General features: G+C 37.8%; 1 long non-coding RNA gene across 1 annotated transcript in view; it reads left to right on the top strand.

The window, feature by feature from the left end:
- LOC138146935 (uncharacterized) overlaps positions 1 to 17,143 on the top strand; it is a 31,948-nt gene extending 14,805 nt beyond the window's left edge. The window contains exons 2-3 of the long non-coding RNA XR_011164652.1: positions 5,262 to 5,331; positions 16,109 to 17,143. This is a non-coding gene — a long non-coding RNA (uncharacterized lncRNA). The remainder of the gene's footprint in view (positions 1 to 5,261; positions 5,332 to 16,108) is intronic.
- Positions 17,144 to 17,591: the final 448 nt, after the last annotated feature.

The following is a 17,591-nucleotide window of genomic DNA, read 5'->3' as shown; positions in this document are numbered from 1 at the left end:
TTTGAGGTTTACAGAACACTTTCACATACTCAGAAAAGTCTATGAATTAGGTCATTCAAGTATCTTAATATTTATTAGACCTGTTATATTTCATATTCATTATATTATAATTATTATACAGTTTATTATGTTTTAATATTTATCATATCCATTACACCTACTAGATATATTAGATATTTATTCTATTTTTTACAGATGAGAAAACTGATGCCTAAGAGACTGAACTTGCTGCTTCTTTTTTTCTGATACAGTACAGCTGAATTTCAGCACTTGATTGGACCAAAACCCATGCCTCTTAAAACAATAGGGTGCACAAACTAAAATTGTAGTTTTTATATTTAAAAAAATAGGTAAGGAATTTGAAACACTGGTTTAACTTTATTTCCTGTGTCTTTGGGGCAATAGCTTAATGGTGAAACTGAAATATTTAGGGATTCTCATCAGTCTCTTAATGTGGCCTTGCTGTATGTCATTTTTTTCCCTAACAAAGCAAATAAACAATAATAACAGTAAAAACAAAACCAAAACAACCAAATGCTATTTGACTCCCTCCAATACTCTTCCTCAGGTCATAGGCTGGAAGTCATCCTGTTCCCACAAACCATTGCAAGGACGTTCAGCTGTTCCATTCTAATTTCTATAGCTGGACTTGAAAAAGAGCCTGCTTAGAGACATCTCCCCATCCTGTTGTATGCAGTGCCTTAATATGACATGTGCTGTTCAAAAGAACTGAACCGATTTCTTCAAGAAGAGCATTGGCTGTCCCACCGAGGCCTCTGGTTCGACTCCACTCTGTAAAATGCATGGAGAACTCTCAACGTTACAGTGATTTGGTTAATTGGGCAAAGACAAGAGCTTCTGGACAGCAGAGTTGATTTGCCGTGTGGGCCTGGCATGCAGCACCATGCGATGAAAAAACAACTCGGCAGCCTGGGTGGATTTGAATGCGGAGTTATTTTATAAAGCCTGCACTGTGTGTTTTGAATGCACATTTGCTGTTATGAATAACAGTAATTGTTTGGCTCGGCCTGTCTTTGTTTGAATGCCAGCTGGCATCAACTGGGGCTGTGACACATGACACTCCAGCTGTGTCCACATGTTTCTGGGTTGCAGTATCCACTTATATAATTTGCTTTTTTGATCAACAGTTGAACCATTTAAGTGAGCTCATCAGATTACACATGCCAGCTACTTCTCTGCAAATAATTCTATTGCCATTTAAAAAAAAAAAGAAACATTCTTCTTTTCTTATTATGGTGATATTGCAACTTCATTAAACCTAGTGCAGGAAAAGATATATTCCTAATTGAACTTGAGTATTTTTCCACTGAATACACATAATTACAAGACAATAGCTTAGCATTTAATCAAATGAACCATTAAAATAGTAACTAATGATGGTCTTGCTATGACTGACAGACCCAAACAGAGCATCTTTAACTTTCTCCACATTTGATTAGGAGGCCTGTGTTAGTCATTATAATTAGATTTGTGAGTGGGGAGTGAGGCCTACCTGAGTAGGGCTAACTAATCTTAGCAGCTTGGGGTCAGGAGTTTTGGTTGTGCTCAAAAGGATTTTATTTCTCCAAAGAAACTTAGATGAATAAAGAAGACATTGAACCCGATCCAGCCTGTATGTGTATTTTTGTGACCTCTTCCTGTAGAACTAAAAACATTCACTTAGCACTGTCTTCCCAATCTCAGAGAGTTGGAACCACACACAGTTCCTATTTTCACTTCTTAAGAAAAACCTGAATTATGCAACACTAGGAATTGGACTGCAAAACATTGTTGTCATATAGTGGAATCCATTTTTATCAGCTTTCATGCCATGCCTTCGTCTTTGAGAGTTAATGTACCATAGTGAATAGAGTGAGAACCCAGCACATGGGAGACCTGGGTTCAAATCTGATCTTAAATTCTTGGCCTTAGTTTCCTCATCTATAAAATAGGGATAATAATGCATTTAGCACTTACTTCTTTGGGTTGTTGTGAAATTCAAGAACTCAGTCTTCCACTACCAAATAAAAGATGGAGGACAATGAAATATGCAAATGTTCATTCATCCTTATGAAGTACCTACTTAATTTAATGCACTGTGCTAGGCACTGGGGAAGACAGAAGTCCAGTTCCTAGTGTTGCATAATTTAGGTTTTACTTAATTTAACTAAGCATCATTTTCAGGTGACAATAAAAATTGGAGATCCTCATTCTGAAATGAAACTCCAATCATTCTTTGGTTATCTACCCTGTGCACAAACTCATCCCTTATTCTCTACCTAGAGCATTGCATCATTCATCTCACCAGCCTTGGGCCTTTTCACTATCCATGACTATTCATCCATCTATATGGAGATTGTCCAGCCTTCAGTCCCAACCATACCATGTTTTGATATGGTTGCTGCTCAGAATATGGAGTTGTGATGAACAAAGAAACACAAAGGAGGGTGAGATGAATTTGTTGTATAGCAAAAGTCCTTTGCCCTTTTTCAGTCGTGGAGGAAAAAAAGGGAATAAATTAAACAATGAGTAGAAGGTTTTCTAGCCGAGTAATTTCATCTTTATAAACTCTTTCTATATAAATCATACTACATAAGTGTGATTGTAGTAGGTCCCTGTAAGAAAGTTGTTTCTACTGCACATTCTTTCTCCTATTGATGTGTATAGATGTTGTCTAAGAAGAAGATATTATATAGAAAAGAAACAAGAATCTGTTAATCACCTACTGTGGGTCAGGCACCATGCAAAACACTTTACAAATATCTTCTCATGTTGGGCAGCTAAGGGGCTCAGGGTAGCTGAGTGGTGTGGTAGATGGAGAACCAGGTCTAAAGCCGGGAAGACTCCTCTTCCTGAGTTCAAATCTGGCTTCAGACTCTTACTAGCTGAGTGACCCTGGGCAAGTCACTCAACTCTGCTTGCCTCCTTTCCTCATCTGTAAAATGAGCTGGAGAAGGAAATTACTCACCACGCCAGAATCACTGCCTAGAAAACCGCAAATAGGGTCGAGAAGAGTCAGACACAACTGCACAACAATAACCATTTCATGTGATCCTCACAACAACCCTCAGACATAAGTGCTCTCATTACTCCCATTTCATGGTAGAAAAAAACTGAGGCTAATTGAAACCAATGACCCTGTGTTCCTAGTATCACAAGGTAATAAATGTCTCAGGTCAGATTCATAATTATGTCTTCCAGACCCAATGCTCTATCCACTAACTGATATATCAAATCAGAATGAGAAAACATCCTTAATGGTATTTCTTTTATTGAACAGATAGAATTTCTTCACAAAGCAGAATTTAGTCATTCATTCATTCAAGCCAATCAAGCAACACACTCACTGCATTGTTCATCATAAAAAGAAAGGATCCCTGCCCTCAAAATGTTTGAAGTTTAGTTGTGTGGATTAAATACATGAAAATACCTTGCTATTGTGCAAGGCAGTGAATATAAATGTTTTAGATAACATAAGAGCTCAGAGGATGGAAAGATTATCTTGAAATATGGTGATCAAGGGAGACCACAGAAGATGTAAAGGGATCCAAATGCTGAGAATATGTCCAGTTTCATTACAGATAAGTCTATTCTTTTTCAGGTTGGCTTATGAATAATGTTGAGCTGGTCCTTGTTCCAATGAAATGAGGCTAACAATGTTCTTGTGCACACATGGAAGCAGTGTAGTGTTTCTTCAATCACACTCCTGAACTCCCCTACTTCTGTCTGGATCACCACCATCTTTCCAGTGCCCCAGTTCAAAACTTGAGTTCCCCTTTCCTCCTTGCTCTTTCTTATTTTACCTATCCAGTCATATGAATGATCTTGTTGATTACACCTCTTCAATATTACTGACATTTGTCCCCTTCTCTCTGCACACATAACCACCTCTCTCATTCAGGCCCCCATCACCCCCCAGCAGACAATGAAAATAGCCTCCTAATTGATCTTGATGCCTGTCTCCTTCCCAATCCATCTTCCACTCAGCTGCCAAAAAAATATTCCTAAAACACAGGTCTGACCACGTCACTTGCCTGATCAATAAATTCCAGTAGCTTCCTCTTGCCTCTAGGGCAAAAAAACAAAAAAACTCCACAAAAAAAAACAAACTCTGTCATTTGGCATTTAAAGCCCTTTACAACCTGGCTCTGACCTACCTTTCCCATATTATGATATATTACTCCTTTTCACAAAGTCATCAATTTAGCCCAACTGACCTCGCTGCTCCTCACACATAACATCCACCTCTGTACTTCCGTACAGACTGTCCCTAATGACTGGCATGCATTCCTTCTTCACCTTCACCTTTTAGTATCCCTAGTTTCCTCCCAAGTTCAGTTCAAGCACTACCTCCTCCATGAGGCCTTCCTGAATCTCCCAGCTGCTAGTTCAAGCTCCCTACCAAATTGCCCTGAATTTACTTATATACATGCAAATATATATAATTTCATATTTCCATTTTGTATATACTTATGTGTGTACAGGTTACATCCTTTCTAGGGGATATTTTCACCTTTGGATGTCCCATGTCAAACATTGTGCGTGGCACATAATTGATATTTAATAAATGTTTGTTTATTGATTGATCTGTAGCTAGAGGATAGAAGTTCAAATTAGCCTCTACTACTTAGTGCTTGTTTGCACCTTGGAACTTGCTTCCTATGCAAATAGATTTGCTGTATTTTACACTGCTTTCTTCTTCTTAATAGATATTGGATCACATGGACAGAGGTGTCAAATTCATGGTTCATAGACTATATACATATAAGGCCTGAACCAGATTGAAACTTCTCTGGGCCTTAGTTTCACAATCTGTAAAATGATAGAATTAGTCTAGATGACTTCTGATTGATATCTTCTACAATATATTATCCATTACATTATCACCCTTTGATCCTAAGAAGGAATTCAAATTGATGGTATTAATAAGGTGCTTTGAAATCCAGAAATGGTACGTCATCTAGGCAATGGAACTAGCTGGTTTCTTATGTTCCTATAAGAATGCTCCAAGGAGAGGAATCTGTAGTTAACTGAGTATTTGAACAGACATTAATAGTACTATTTTTCATAAATGACCATTACATGCACTTCAAATAGCATCTCATAATAAGTATTTAACTGTCTTTTACTCAGATAATCACCGTGCTCAACTTAATGACACTGAACAGATACCACGACTGCAGATACCTTCGTTTTATATGCAGTGTTTGTCTTCTTGAATAACGAATAGCCCATCACATACTTTTTTTTTTCATCTATAGGTCTAAAACAAACCCCCAAGAGGTGAGAAGAAGAGAGATGAGGACAGAAGCATCAACAGAGTTCTACCAGGTGTGAGAAGTAGTTCTCAGGTTGACAGAAAAAACACAAGTAGCATACCCAGGAAAGGGGGTTTGGAAAAAAGAGATGAACTCTCACTTTCTATAAATCTAAGGCAAAGCTTTGGGATACTTACATGGGGAAAAGAAAACAAAAAAGAAAATGAAAATGTGCAAGCATGTGATTTGATTGGTTTTCTAAGGAATGCATATACTTCTCTATATTGTATAGGAGAAATGACCATAAATCCTAGAAGGGCATAAAGGGATTAGGGGGTTGAGGGAGGGCAGGTTCAGGGCTGTAAGCAGGGGCAGGAAGGTTATGTCCTACTCCTGCTGTGAGATTACCAAAGTTGCTGATCAAAGGTTACTTGGTAACTTGTGTGGACACAGTCTCTTAAGAGAGTGGTGTCAAACACAAACAGAAAGGAATCCCTGATTGACTTAGAAAACCCCAAATTAACATTGTCTATGCTGCATTTTTATTTATTTATTTTTTAAATTCCCCAATTACATTTTTTTTTGGAGGACAATTGGGTTTAAGTAACTTGCCCAAGGTCACACGGCTAGCTTTTTTGTTTGTGTGTGTTAAGTGTCTGAGCTCAGATCCGAACTCAGGTCCTCCTGACTGTAGGGCCAGCACTTTACTCACTGCGCCACCTAGCCACCCCCCAATTACATTTCAATCTGGTTGAGGCTGCACTGGGGAGTTTTACCGGCCTTGTATGTGGCCCACCAGTCACAAATTTGACCCCTCTGTCCATATGATCAAATATCGATTAAGAAGAAGAAAGTGGTGCAAAATACAGCAACTCCAGTTGCAATGGAAGTAAGTTCCAACATGATATTTATAAAGGCTTTGAGAAAAAACTCCATTATCCAGGTCTACTCTTCACCTGAAATAAAAGAAGATTAATTATCTTCCATGTAGTATTCAGTGATTTCCCCCTTCCTCCAATGTCGGTACTCCCTTCCCCATCAAAAGTAACTCCTGTTTACTTATCTGTAAGCACGCTGTTTCTCCTCCATAGAATGAGAGCTCATTAAGAGAAAATACTTAATTTTCATCTCAATGTCTCCACTGAATTAGCTGCCAGAACACTGGGGATCCCAACTAGGTTTTCTGTGTATTAAGTCAATGATCTTGAATCTCCAAGTCACTGGGCATTACTTTCATCATCTAAGTGAGAGGGTTGGACTAGATCACCTCTGAGGCCCCTTTTCAGCTTTAAAACTATGATCCTATTGTTATGAGGACTGGTGCACACACTGATATGTTGCTGAGTGCAAAGAGGTTGAGAAATTTTGTACAGAACACAAGTAAGACCTTCTGAGTCAGGAAGACTACAGGCTCAGGTTCTGCCTTTGACACCGCTAATGGGCTGACCATAGGCAGTGCATCTCGCTTGCCATTCATCATTTACATCATGCTCTCATGTGGTCAGTTGTAGTTTACAAATCTTTTTTAGGGACTATTTGTTCATATCATTTGACCACTTTATTTATTAGGGAATTCCTATCAATCTTATCACTAAGTATGTACCCCCAAGGAAATCAGAGATAGAGACAAAGGTCCAATATATTCATAATAGCACATTTCTATTGGCAAAGAATTGAAATACAAGGTCACACTGTACTGACCATTTATTAAGTATAAAAAGCTTTTGATCTCACAAATATATTTATTTTCTAAATTGATGCTGACCTTGACTGCCCTGTTTCTCTGCTTGATAAATAAGTCACTGTCCAAAGCAGTTTTAGTCTCTTTTGGATTCCTCATTAATTTCTGTATGAACTTGTTGATGTCTTTTCTTCCATCCATTTCCCCTAGTTACCTAAGTAGAGTAGGGAATAGATCAATTGGCCTAGAGTTAGGAAGACCTGAGTTTAAAGAAGGTACTCACTCACTGCACGACTCTGAACAAGTCAATGGACCTTTGTTTGCCTTAGTTTTCTCATCTGTAAAAATGGTGACAATAATAGCACCAACCAGGATTGTTGTGAGCATCAAATGAGTAAAGTGTTTGGTACACTGCTTGGCACACAGTAGAAACTTAATATAAATGCTTGTTACCTCCTTTCTTCCCCCTTTTCAAGCATTATTAATCAGTTTAAAAGCTGTGTTAGGGTTGCCATATATATTTCTCATTTTTGTTCATTTATTTTTTTTTCCTTTGTGAATAGTTAGGCCAAGCTCTTTTGAGTGATTACAGATGTCAGGTAGCCTTATGGCCTGGCAATTAACTGGGACTTGATTCAATCAGTGTAATGTCATCCTAAAATAGGAAAAATGAAGTGATTGCAGAAATCCTATTGTCTAGATTAGGATGGACAGTTGGTTATACCATCCATAGAGCCCCCCCTCCTTAGGAAGAGTATAAATGTATATGCACATATAAGCATATATTTACATATATGCACATATATGCATACATATGTTTGTGTGTGTCTGTGACATGTGTGTGATACTGCCAATGAATGATATGCTGGGTCAAAAGTTGAAGAGGAGGAGAATAGGCTGAACTGCCTTTGAGAAATTAAAAAAATTTTTTGATGACCTCAAGTTTCTGCCTTAAACAAAGACCTGTATTCTTAATATCAATATTATTTGTAATGGCATATGATTACATTATATATATATGTACATATATATATATAAAACATTACAATCTCTGAAATATCAAAGGTCAAAATATCCCAAAGGACAATAGAGAGGCTTATGGTGGCCCAGAGTTGAGAGCAACATATACAAAGAAGGGATTACAAAGAAGGAGCAGTATTTTTAAAAATCATCAAAGAAATATGTGGACTGCTCTCATGGCAAGATGAAAGATGGAGAGCCTGTATGATGCATTGGTACCCCCTGTGATGTCAAGAAATTCAAGAGAACATGAAAAAAATTCTGTATCTCATTGTTGGCAAACTTGTGACAGGACGTGGACAAGAGTAATCTAGGATGGGCAGGCACAGATGGGTTGAGATCTTCATCATTGAAGGGAATATCTTCATCATTGAGATTACAGATCCATTGGAATATCCTCTCCTACCTAATGGAATACACTGTTGATAGTAGGTACTTAATAAATATTTGTTGGAAGTATATCTAATTTATACTGTGTGATACATATCATTCAGTGTGGTATATACCATCAGATAGTAGATATACATTTTTTTTCTCTTACATACATATTTCTTCCTTGCTTGGTTGGAGAAAAAATTAAGAATCTTATATGTGGTGGGTAAATGGTGAAGTGATTGGGGAAAAAATGTCCAAGCTTCTGATTTTTATGCATTAAAACAACTGATCAAATAAGATCAATTAATTAAAAGAAAACAGCCAGAATACAAAATTATTTAATCTGATTTCTAATTGGAGAAAAGATTAGGAGCTTTCCAAGTTTGGAGAGGGAGAGCAAACAGGTATAATTCCCTGAAATTGGAAAAAGAGGTGCCCCATTCTCCCTAAGGGTCTGTATTCAATCAAAGGAATGTGGAAACAATAACTAATTGCCCACTATGGGGCCACTTTCTGACAAGACATATGGGTTGCTTGAGATGTGTAATTGTAAGAAAACTCCTTATATCAATCTGTGGATCTGACTGAGTTTCTGGTCAATGAAACCTAGGTCCTTCGTTAAGGGTCTCTAAGCAACAAGTAGAGGTGATCCAGTTTCCCAGCCACACAGGGTGAGGTTCGAACAATGCAACACAACTTTCTCACAATTTTCATAATTGAATAAAGTTTTCTAACAAGACTAGAAATTGGACTAGACTCATAATTGGATAGGAAGGGAACTGAGCTAGCACCAGGATTGAGTCACAAGGTGGAGTTAGTGGGTTCACTCAATTCCCCTTCATATCAGAATGTTCATTTGCATGGCATATTGTAAAGTGTTGGCCACATCTCTAGTCTACAAATCAGTAATAATCACATTGATTTGGTAATGGTAAAAAAATGTTGGTAGTAGAACATATTAGGTAGACAACAGATAGAAATAAATAAAGCTAATATCCTCGTCTTTGAAAATTCAAATACTCCAGCTACTGAGAAGGGAGAAGAGAACAAGCATTGCCTATTATGTGTCAAGCACTGTGCTAAATGTTTTAAAATAAGATCTCATTTGTTCCTCACAACCTCCTTGAGAGGTAGATACTATTACTATCCCCATTTTACAGATGAAGAAACTGAGGTTAATGACTTGCCCAGGGTCATACAGCTACCAAATGTCCAAAGTCATATTTAAACTCAAGTCTTCATTACTTCCAGACCAGTGCTCTATCCACTGTATGCAACTGAGATAAGGCCTCAGTATTCAGCAAAAATTGCCTGGAAAACTGGTAATCACTCCAGCAAAAAAAAAATGCCTCATACCACATATAAGCTCCAGATAAATTCGTGGACTATATAGAAAAGGTCAAATCATAAAGAAATTAGATGAGCAAAGAAAAAATATCCTTTCAGATCTATTAAGGGAAGAATTTGAGATTAAACAAGGAATAGAAACAATTACAGAAGATAAAATGGACAATTTTGATTATATTAAAATTAAGATACCAATTTAGGCTAAAGTAGAAGGCAAATAGCTAAGGCAGGAGAGGGGAGAACTTTATAGCAAGTTTCTCTAATAAAGAATTCATGTTCAAGATATATAAGAAACTGATTCAAATTTATAAGGATAAGAGTCATTCCTCAAATGATAAATGGTAAAGTGATTTAAACAGGGAGTTTTCAAAGGAAGACATCCAAGCTATCAATAGCCATATGAAAAAAAAATACTCTGAACTACTAATAGAGAAATGCAAATTAAATCAACTCTGAGATTCTATCATATACCAATCAGATTGGCGAAGTTGACAAAAAAACATGATAGATGTTGGAAGGGATTCAGGAAAATGCCTCTGTACATAAATGCACAGTTGGTGGAGCTATGAATTGGCCCAATCATTCTGGAAAACAATTTGGACATATGCCCAAAAAATGGTATTAAACCTTTGACCCAGAAATATCACTAATAGGCCTATATTTCAAAGAGAACAAAGAGGAAAGGGACCCACATGAAAAAAAATATTTATATTGGCTCTTTCTATAGTGGCAAAGAACTGGGAAACCAAAGGAATCCCTATCAGTTGGTGAATGTTTGAACAAATTATGACCTATGAATGTACTGGAATACTCCTGTGTCATAAGAAATAACATAAAAGATGATTTCAGAAACCGTGGGAAGGTTTGTATGAATTGATGCAGAGAGAAAAGCAGAAACCAAAAGACAATTTATACAATGACAGCAACATTGCAAGACTTAAGAACTTTGACCAACCACAGTTCCAGGGAATGAACAATTTAGAATGCTACTAACCTCCAAAAAGATGTGATGAACTCAAGGTACAAGGATGTGATACATATTTGTGACATATTTTAGACATGGTCAATGTAGGATTTTTTTCCCCTTGATTATACATATTTGTTACAAGAGTTTTATTTTTGTTTTTATTTCTTTCATTCAAAGGGGTGAAGGAGAGAAAATTAATAATGTTTAATTGAATTTTTTAAGAATAATGATAAATTTGGAGTTAAAAGGGAGCAATGTTCAGATCACGAGCAAATCGTTTTAACTTCTCTAAACCTCAGTTATCTAACCTACTAGATGGAGATACTAATAGTACTCAGCTCATAGGATTATTATGAAGACCCAATGAAGCAATATTTGTTGTGCTTGTGAAGTGGTTCTGTAGAAACAATGCTGGATTTGGAGATGGAGGACCTAGGTTGGAACCTTGACTCTGCTCTCCTTTTTCCTACCTGTATGACCCTGGACAAGTCAACCTCTCTGGGACTCAGTTTCCTCGTTTACATAAAACAAGAAAGTTGGTTTAGATCTAGAATATTAGAGTCCAATAGAAACAGATCACTGTGCCTACAAATTGATTCAGAAAACTCCAAATTAATAACATTATGTTGTATTATGTTTTTATTTATTTTGTTAAACATTTCCCAATTACTTTTTAATCTGGTTCAAGCCATATTCTCCAGTTTGACACCCCTGGCTAAATGACCTGTAAGGGTCCCTTCCAACTCTAAAATTTTGATCCTAAGACTAGAACTCAGCCTTTCATGTTTTTCACATTTAATAGGCTCAACTTTACTACCCCCATAGGTGTGAATGCAATTGTTTATTCTATAGGTATGACACAGAACAACCTTTTTTCGATGTCATTTCAACTAAAAGTGCCTGATTTCAACAAGACAACTGGCATTTGGGGATTTTGTTCTCTGCATTTTAGATTCTGACCTGTAAATGGGACCTAATTTAACCAGTAAAATTATCTTACACATTTTAGTCTGCACATGGTTAAAAATAAAAAATGCTGCCTCTGAGTAAAATGACTAGCAGAAAGTGGAATCAAGAATTTGAGCTACAAACAGCAGACCTGGGAGATAAATTTGATCTTTGCCAGGAAATTTAGCAGACCTTTCCTTCAAATACAATTTGACTCCAATAATTTGTGCAATTAGCATGTTAAAGAGATAGCATGGGTCATGCTTTTTTATTTTGAGAGCAATAATCCAAGGATCTCAATTGATATCCTTTGCTATACATAGATTATACCGCTGACCCAAAGCTAGTAAGATGAGTGCTTTGAATTTGTCATAGTTGACTTCATAGGATCGGTCATGGGGCATCCATATTCCAACCTGTGCACTTTCTAGGACCATCCTTGTAGGATGTCAGTTCAAAGTAAGGCCTGAACTTTAGGGAGAGTTATACTGATTATATCTCAGTGAGGTAGCCTATGGGGCAAAGGAGGGCCTACCAAAGATTTGAGGCTCATGTGCAGATTGGGGGCAATTCCTACATAAACCTCATCTTCTCTTTGGACTACATTTTCCAGAGGCCTGTGAGTGACCTTTGTTGGATGGTATCAGCCAAAATGTACACTGATTATAGTGAAAGGAGTATACTTTCAGCACGGAGAGTATGAAAAGAATATTCAAATATCAGAGAGAGGTGAAGGGAAAGGAGACCAGGGTGGTAGAAACTAAAGAGAAAAAATGAATAAGAAATAGTAATGCTTAGAGCACAGATGAGGGATGGGAGATCTAGACTGGTGAGGTATGGATATAAGCATGACTGTCCTGGAACTAGCTCTAGTTGTCTTTCAAGAGATAGTTAAGTTTTCAGTGTGACGATTTATATCTCAGGAATCAGCAATTGTTACAAATTGGGCCTTGATTCTTTGCTTTGTTGACTATATAGGCTTAAGAAAGTGTTATAATTGCAAACTGAACTTTAAAATATGTGTGCATATGGGGCGGCTACGTGGTGCAGTGAATAGAGCACCTGCCCTGGAGTCAGGAGGACCTGAGTTCAAATATGACCTCAGATACTTAATGCGAAACTAGCCATGTGGCCTTGGCCAAGTCACTTAACCCCAATTGCCTTCCAAAAAGCAAAAAAAAAATGTGTGTGTGTGTGTACATACATTTGGGGGGGGGGGGAAGAGCCCTATTGTTAAAAATCTACCAATGTGTCCCTGCATTACTCTATAAACATTGTTCAAACTCAACAGGAAGATAGTAGAAGACTCAGGGAATGGAATGATCACCAGATTGGAGGTCTGGTGATTTAGATAGTGCTTTAAGGTGTGCAAAGTGCTTTACATCCATTATCTCATTCAAGCCTCCCAACACCCCTAGGTGCAAAGAGAACAGGTGCACATGGAGGGATGTTCAGGCTGTTGTCTTAAAATTCCAGTTCCCAAGAAGATGATGTTTGCTCTTAGAAGCTCTAAGATAGAGAGGGGAGTGATCCAAAAGAGATGATTTATGAATAGTACTACCTAATAATCTGATAAGAATGTAAATCAACTGTGTCATTTTGCTATATTGAAAACACAGAGGAGCAAAAGGGCCTTTGACTCAGAATTTCTCTTGGCATCAATGGAGAAGAAACCATATAGGCACTGATGCTGAAGTAACTTGCTGCAATTCAATTTCTTGATATTTATTTGGGATTTCATTTTATTTACATATATTTTGCTTTCAAGTCATATGTTATCTGGTCTGGTATGCTGAGATTCCTTAGAAATAGGAACTTACTTCCATTCATTTAATTGGATGATAGACCCTAATTGACTAATGAACCTGGGTTTAGTTTCTAGGGAGCCATATTGAAGGAGGCCCAAGTTACATATTAAATAGATCTATATGACTTTCCTCCCCAAACCCTATGAAATAAACAAGAAAAACAAATCAGGAAATTTTCCCATACATATACTTCAGATTGTATCCCTTGAAGACTGCATTTGGCATTTAATTTTAGTTGTTTTATCTTGTAAGAATATTTGGGTGATTCTTTGCAGAAGAAAGGGACCATAGGTATGGAAAGTTGCACATGCTATCAGACTAAGTTGATGTGCTGGTTAGCTTTACTCAACCATCTTATTTACTCCTTCCCCCTAATCTTTCTTGCAAGATCTTGCTGGAGTACAAAGGAGAGATATATATACTATCAGTATTAAACAAATTTTGATTTTAAAAATCTTGGGGCGATGAGAAAAGGAAGAGGAACATATAGCATGTTTTGTCCCAGGTCTTTCTCCCCTGTAGGTATGATCCTAGGTTCCAAGTGCATCTTAAGTGACAGCTCTGATAATAAATAGTTCCCATTAGGAAATTATTTAAGTGGGTTTGGGGATATACTAGGTCATAGTGCAATAAACCACTAAGGAGTTGGTCCCATGTCCTAAATAACTAAAGTAACGAATCCCAGTTAGTCAGCCAATAGTTAGCCAATAAACATTGATTAAGTGCCTACTATATACCAGTCACTGTTAAAGGTACTTGAAATATAAAGAAAGGCAAAAGGCAGCTCCTGCTCTCGGGGGACTCCTGGTCTAATGAGGGAGAAAACATGCAACAACTGTGCACAAACAAAATGGATACATAATAGATTGGAAATAACTGACAGAAAGAAGACACTGGAATTAAGGGAGATTAGGAATGGTTTCCTGCAGACAGTGGAATTTGAGCTAGAATTTGAAGGAAGCCAGGAAACAGAGATGAGGAGGGAAAACATTCCAGGCATGGGGAAACAGTCAAAATGGCCAGAATAGAGAGATTAAGTGTCTCATTCAAGGAACAACTAGGAAGCCAGTCTCACTAGATCCCAGAATACACAAGGTGTGTGTTTGTGTGTGCGTGTGTGGGTGAGTGAGTGTGTGTGTGTGTGTGTGTGTGTGTGTGCACGTAGGGGAGGGTATAAGATATAGAAGACTGGAAATGGAGTGGGGGCAGGGGAAGACAGGTAATGAAGGACTTTGAAAGTCAAACAGAGTTTTAAAATTTGATCCTGCAGTGATAATGAGATAATGTCTTAAGTAGGGAGGTGACCTGGTCAGGCTTGCAATTTGACAGCTGGATAGAGGATGGACAACACTAGGGAAAGACTTGTGGCAGGCAGACCAACCAGAGAGTTTCAACAATAATCTGGGTATGAGATGATGAATGCCTGAATCAGAGTAGGCTCAGTGTCAAAGGAAAAAAAAAGAGGGTAAATGCTAAAGGCAAAATTTACAATTACTTAAAAGGAAAATTGTCTTGGCTACAGACTTAATGGTGGGGGGGTAGAGAAAGAGTAAAAAGTCAGGGCTGACACCTAGGTTGTGAACCTCCAGGTCTATGAGAATGATGAGACCTTCAATAGTGAAAGGGAAGATAGAAGAAGTGAAGGATTTGGGTAGAAAAACAATTATTTCTGTTTGGACACATTGAATTTAAGGTGCCTATGAGGCATCTAGTTCAATGGGTAGCTGTAAATGTGAGCCTGAAGGTGAATAGACAGATTAGGGCTGGATAAGTAGATGTGAAAATCATCAGCATAGAAATGACCATTGAATCTATGGGTGCTGATAAGATAACCAAGTGAAGTAGTACAGGGAAAGAAGAAAAGAGGGTCTGGGACTAAGCCCTGTGGGACATTTGTGATCTGAATGAAAATCCAGCAAAGGAGACTGAGAAGCACCAGTCAGATGGGTGGGAGGAGAGCCAGGAACCTAGAGGAGGGAGTATTGAGGAAACAATGTTGTTTGACAGTGTCAAAGACTGCAGGGATGTCAAAAAGGATGTGGATTGAGAAAAGACTCTTAAATTTGACAAGAGACGGTTTGTAACTTCGGATTGAGCAGTTCTGGTTGAATGATGAGCTATGAAGTCAGCTCATTGAGATTTGGAAAGAATATGAGAGGAAAGAAAGTAGACGGCCTTGTCAAGGAGGTGATCCTAAAATACAGAAGAAATATGGGATAATATATGCTGATATATGGGAGATATAATTAACAGAGGAGGAGGAATCAAGGGGGCATTTTTTGAGAATGGAGAAAACATGAGGATGTTAGTAGGCAGTAGGGAAGCAGTCAATAGGCAGGGAGAGATTGAAGATATGTTAGAGAGCAGGTGATAGAGGGGACAATTTACTGGCAAAGACAGGATATATACTTGTGCATACACCAAAGGTTTGCCTTGGCAAGAAGGGCCATCTCACTATGTGAGGCAGAAGTGAAGGAATAAATAGTAACAGAAGGCAGATATGGGTGATGTGAGAAGATATAAGATGTAATGTGAGATAAGGGAGAAAGAAGAACAAGGAGCAGGATCTCCTTAATGTCTGATCACATTTCTAAGGAAGTCTTCTTTCTTATTCCTGGCTTATTCATTATATGATCAAAGTTTATTTTCCTTTGGATTACCCAAGTCCAGTACTGGTTTTAAACTCCTCTTCTTTCTCAAACAGTCTTTATGGTCCAGTGTCATAACCATTTGCTGTCACTATGATGAGAGCACACACTAGGATCTGAATCACCATGAAGTCAATGGGAATTTAGCAGCCTTCATCCTTCATCATTCATAACTGATGCCTACAATGGAAGAGGAGATTGTTGGGCCAACTGTAGCTGCTAGAGTTCTTCTTCTAGATTGGTTTCTGATGTCCTCCTCCTCGTACTTCCTGAGGCTGAAAATGGAAATATTTTTGGTTCTCTGTGCATTGTCATGGGGAAGATGACAGTCCAGTGCCCAGAGCTTCTGCCAATGAAGAAATCTTCTGTTAATGTAAATGACAGTCAACAAAGAGAAACCACAGAAACAGATGACAAAAATTTCCCATTATGGCTACTGCAGCAGGATTCTATGCCAGAGACAAACTTGACCTTCACTTTACTTGGAAAAACACAAAGCCTGATGATGTAAAGGAGATTGACAATATTGAATATTTCTTTATCAAAAAACTGTAATAAGGTTTAAAAAAGTTGTCTCTAAGAATGGGTAACAGTCCTTAAATGAGAGGAATGGATGGAAAGAGAACATAGAATGAAATGTGGTGTTCTTACCAGGAAACATCGTTCTGACAAACATAAAAGAAGGAAAAATGTGGGTATAATGATAATCACTATTGTAACTTTTAATTGAAGGAAAACCAATAATATGTGCCATAGAAGGAAGATTGTTTGGCCATGTTTACTTCCTCTATCTGTTCCTTATGAACATACATACCTATCTGGATCATTTTTTTGGTACCATTTATCCATCACCCAGAATGGGACTGGTGAAGGATGGTGACTGAGTAATGTAGGGGTGGTGTAGGGGAGGAGTGGATAGTAAAGGTAAAACCAGCATTCCTATGCTGCTTCTAACTGAAATTGTTCTCCATTTCTTCTCATAGTCACCAGTTAGGCTCTTGAGGGGTGGAAGAAAAGAAAATGGAAAGGGAATATGACTCAAGGAAGGTAAAGAGGAAGGGAAAAGGTGGGGGGAGGGAGCAGGTAAAGATAGATGGAGTTCTCAAAGCAAATTTTTATTTGGTTGTAAATTAGGAACTCTATACAAAGGGAAAGAGACCTTGTGGTTCAATGAGAAGGATGATAAATTTGGAGTTGGGGGTCCTGGGTTTGATTTCTAGGTAAATGTTATCAATACACCTTTGACAGTTTATTAAACTGCTTTAGGTCTCAGTTTTCTTACCCATAAAATAGGGATAACAATAAATGCTTATCCTAATTCACAGTAGTCTTGTGAGGAAGTATTTGTAAAATTAAAGATGCTATATAAGTGAATGAATAAATAAAAAATTATTAAATTCTTATGTGCAAAGTGGAATAGCTAGGAAGCACAGTGGATAGAGTGTCAAGCCTGGAGTCAGAAAGATTCATCTTCTTGGTTTCAAATCTGGTCTCAGATACTTACTAGCTGTGAGACCCTGGCCAAGTCACTTTTTACCT

The sequence above is a fragment of the Petaurus breviceps genome, unplaced genomic scaffold (genome assembly GCF_028583685.1).
Source record: "Petaurus breviceps papuanus isolate PSGF00001 unplaced genomic scaffold, PetGlider_PUasm1.0 90775, whole genome shotgun sequence".
In the NCBI taxonomy this organism is placed as follows: domain Eukaryota; kingdom Metazoa; phylum Chordata; class Mammalia; order Diprotodontia; family Petauridae; genus Petaurus; species Petaurus breviceps.
The sequence above is the reverse complement of the archived record's forward strand: the minus strand, read 5'-3'. Positions and strand labels throughout refer to the sequence as shown.